Source organism: Hemiscyllium ocellatum, chromosome 39, assembly GCF_020745735.1.
Source record: "Hemiscyllium ocellatum isolate sHemOce1 chromosome 39, sHemOce1.pat.X.cur, whole genome shotgun sequence".
Classification (NCBI taxonomy): domain Eukaryota; kingdom Metazoa; phylum Chordata; class Chondrichthyes; order Orectolobiformes; family Hemiscylliidae; genus Hemiscyllium; species Hemiscyllium ocellatum.
Window position 1 is genome coordinate 17,989,126 of NC_083439.1, and position 4,504 is coordinate 17,993,629.

The 4,504-nt window shown below is 39.5% G+C and overlaps 1 long non-coding RNA gene across 1 annotated transcript; it reads right to left on the reverse strand.

Annotated features, from left to right (window-relative positions):
* Window positions 1-388: 388 nt before the first annotated feature.
* Window positions 389-4,504, reverse strand: LOC132834320 (uncharacterized). The gene is made up of 3 exons (XR_009647170.1): window positions 4,357-4,504; window positions 1,392-1,561; window positions 389-1,245 (listed from the first exon to the last, which is right to left on the reverse strand). It is a non-coding gene; the product is annotated as an uncharacterized LOC132834320 (long non-coding RNA).

The window sequence follows — 4,504 nt, forward strand, 5'->3', positions numbered from 1 at the left end:
GCTACAAAAATATAATCGTTACTCAGTGTTCATCAAGCAGGCACTGAGGTTCTCTATTATTTCCATACTCTCCGACAAAGGCAAATATCTGGGATTGATTTTGAAACTGAAAGTCTTTATGTCTGTCAATCCATCCAATTGCATGTTAGGGGATCTGTGAGAGCAAACTCGTGTGGTCCACTAGAGAGTTTTGATGCTATGTTGATGGGGAAGCATTTCAGTGACTAAATTGTTGAGTCAAGATCCTTAACATATAGGGAGGTGGATCGTGCTATGTAAACTTTCATTGTGGCACTTCAACACAGTGCATTTATTCAACAGCATTCTCCACTTCGTTCCTTTTGAATTTCCTCCCCACTTTGTTCTCAAAGACATTAACTTTGACATATTGGAAACATCAGCGGGATGATTGACTATGAACATCACAAGTAAATCCATCGCTGTCCTTGACCCACATCCACACACGATACTTCCAATGAGTTTTCTGGACAGCAAAATGGAGCGGGTACCATACTGCTCTTTCTGATCTTCTCCTCTGTATCCACTAATCAGGCCAATTTTAAAGCCCAGGTTGGAATAAGTCAACAGTGGAACCCAGTTCAATCTTTTAATTGTATGATTGAGTCAGTGAGCAACAGAAGTACTTCACAATTTGAACACAGTACTCCCTGGATTTTAGAGCTGTCATATCGCAGGGTGTGGAGTAAATTAAAGCACAGTATAAAACTGCATCCAATGTTTTACCTCTCAAATCACTTACAATCTTTAATTATTAACTTGTGTTTGGCTAGAAGGTTCTTCAATATACAATAACCTTTACATTAGTTCAATGGTGCATTTACGCACTGGCTTTAGAGTTACTTTCTTTGATAGGAGCTGATATTGTGAGCTTGGTACAATTGCTCTGTAACTGCCAAAGTGACGCTCCCAGCAACTGGGGAATTTGTAATCACAGGCAACAGCCTTTATGTGGCCTTTTGGTCCAACAGTGCAAAGTGCTGGCCTGCCTGGAGCTTTCACAGACACGTAACTTTCAAAAGCACATTAGGTTTGAAAGGCAGCTCTCCAGTGACCTCAAAAAACAATTCTCTTTCAGTTTGCTTGATGAAAGATAAGTTGTGCATTCTTAGATATGGTCACTTCATCAAAGAAATTTTGGTGTCAAAGAAGGAAAGAAAGTGTGTTAATTAGTGCAATTTTCTTCATTGTTCATATCCAGACCGGTGCTAAGCTGATGTATACATCCTGTAAATTTGAAGTAACAGGGAAGAAAATTACATTTCATGCTAGATTTTCTGTGTCATGTTTAACTTCCATAATTTCATAACACCTCACAGGGTCACAAGAAACCTGAATAACTCAGACCTTGTCAGTGTTGCTGTGTTGCTTACCCTCAGCGAATGCTTTTCATAATTTTAAGCAAAAGAATGGTGCTGTTTTGTTTGAAGAGAGGAAAAGGAAAGTCTTCTTGTTCTCTCTTCCTCATTATCTTTCCATTCTTCTCCGAAGGTATGTCGCTCTCTCTCTCTTCTAGTCACTCACTCAGATGTCGATAATTCAACTGCGAACGTTAACAATAAAGGCAGAGACAGTACAAAGCACAAACAACATCATAACTAGCCGTACTCATGCCTCAATTCCAATGCTGTCTGCTTCCAGCAGTGCCCATTGGATAACAATTAGGAATGGGATTCTTGGCTTATTAAGACTGTCACTTTCCCAGTCTGTATAATGTAATCATTCATTGTGGATGCACTCATTATGCAAAACTACATGGGCACCCCCCTCTCCCCCCCCAACATTTTTACATTCTACTGTAGGTGTATCCTGGAAATGGAGTCTCTGAGTGATTGGGATATTGGAAAATCATAATACAGCATATAAAACTGTCTCTCTACTGTAACCGCGTCCTCAGGGCTTCCTGTGCTGCTCCTAAATCACACTGGTCCCACAAGGCAGGTATGCCTATAGCAAAGGCCTGGGTATCTGTCCCTAATATTTAGACATGAATAGAGAGACAGTTAAGCTGAGATCACATGGTGCTGTCAAGAATTTCTAAATGCAGAATTTTTATCAAGTGATGCTCTTTACATTTACAATACACCTTAAGCAACTTAAACTCTCGAAACAATAACTCTTCAGCCTTCAGAGAACAATTGGCTAGGTATCATGCAGGCAAATGTGAGGACTGCAGATGCTGGAAATCAGAGTCTAGATTAGAGTGGAGCTGGAAAAGCACAGCAGGTCAGGCAGCATTCGAGGAGTAGGAAAATCGATGTTTCAAGCAAAAGCCCTTCACCTTCAAACTGTTCATTCATCATGTTAAACAGTGAGAGGAAATGCCAGGCCTATTTAATGAGTCGACAGTGTTGAGGGAGAGCTCTAAGAGGGTCATTTCATTGTTCTACCATCAACTGTCATTGGTATTGAGTGTAACAACTAATATTTTCAGTTTATATTGCTTCGAAAGAGAGATCTTGTCCCCTTTTCTACAATTCTGCTCATGTTTGCTCCTGTGACCTCTACAGAGATTTTACAAAACAATTACTTATTTAATGATGAGCAAGATTGGTTAAATTTTACACAATATGCTAAAACATACATCTTTGGAGATTAGTCTTTCTACTTCTTCCCATGGCTTTGAATGTTAATCAATGCAAAATGAATACTGTATGAAAGCTTAATTTATGCTGTTTGTGCTGACATAGCACTTGCATTCTGGAAGAGACATCAAGATACCTGCTAGAATACAATGAATACAAATGCATAAGTTAGCCACAAACACTTATACTGTAATTGGAATATGTACATACCTTAATCCATCTCACCTAAATGGGGAAGCATATGGCTTACACAGACATATCATAGCTTAAACATCAGTAACAGGAAAGATGTTGAGTTCATGCGTAGATATTTCACTAAATTAATTTCTTCTTGGATTCTGGAGCAATGATCATCTTGTATACAAGCACAAAACATATTTTCAGGATCAAGGAGAGGTCACTAGACTCTCATTGATATATTTACAGAAAATAAATGGGAAGGAATAGTGGAAATGTTTTAAGGTCTAATTCAAAGAATGTTTGGATGAGATGTCTGCAGACCCAAGATATCAGTAATGGAAACGGATTCAGTCCCACCCCTTGCCTTTTGTACAAAGAAATTCTTTAAATCCACCCTTCTGCCCTGACGAACTCCATTGAAATATTTATTTATGTTGACACAATGTCTCAGCCAAAATGTAAGTCTACACATAACTTCAAGAATGTTCAATAGATGCAATTCACCTTCAGATAACTGGATAACATTTTTTTTTGAAGATCGAGAAACCAAGTTATTTACAAAATGATTGAAGCCACATGATTTATTGTTTAAAACAATAGTATTTTACTGCATACAAATCAAAGAAATTGAATATTAATAACTACCTTATCTCAAATAGTAGTTATATTGAAGATATTAAAAGTACAATGAGCACAGCTACCTATAGAATCATGGAGATGTACAACACAGAAACAGACCCTTCGCTCCAACTTGTCCATGCTGCCCAGATATTCTAACCTAATATAGTCCCATTTGTCAACACTTGGCCCATATCCCTCCAAACCCTTCCCATTCATATACCCACCTAGGTGCCTTTTAAATGCTGTAATTGTATCAACCTCCACCTCTTCCTCTGGCAGCTCATTCCATACACACACCACCCTCTGCATGAAAAAGTTGTCTCTTAGGTCCCTTTTATATCTTTCCCCTCTCAGTGTGAACCTATGCCCTCTAGTTCTGGGCTCCACCACCCCAGGGAAAAGAGCTTGTCCCTTTAACCTATCCATGCCGCACATGATTTGATAAACCTCTATAAGGTCACCCCCTCAGCCTCCGACGCTCCAGAGAAAACAGCCCCAGCCTGTTCAGCCTCTCCCCTTAGCTCAAATCCTCTAACCCTGGCAACATCCTTGTAAACCTTTTCTGAACCCTTTTTCAAGTTTCACAACATCTTTCCGATAGGAAGGAGACCAGAATTGCACGCAATATTCCAACAGCGGCCTAACCAATGTCCTGTACAGCTGCAACAAGACCTCCCAACTCCACTCTCAACAAAACTTCTTAACATCTGTGCTATCTGACTCTCACTCCAAAAAGCTCAAGTTGAATACTTATCATAAGTTGGAACATTAATCACTTGGTCTGAGTACTAGTGCTAAGATTCATGTAAGGGCTGCAATTTTTCAAAGCAAAAATTGCCCCCTCACAGCAAAGTTGCCCCTTCAAATTTCTTTCAATTGTTTCCCTGGTTGTGGGGTCCAACCCGTGGAGTCACTAACAGTCAGAACTTTACAGATTCTAAATGTTCTTTACCTCTGAAATCTTGCATCTGGGAATTCTCTCTCTCTCTCTCTCTCTTCGCAGCATGTCTATCACCAGAGGTCCAGCTCTCTGTTAGTCGAGTCCTTCTGTTATCAAGAGTTTTTAAACCCTATTAGCTAATGCACAGAATTTCAACTGA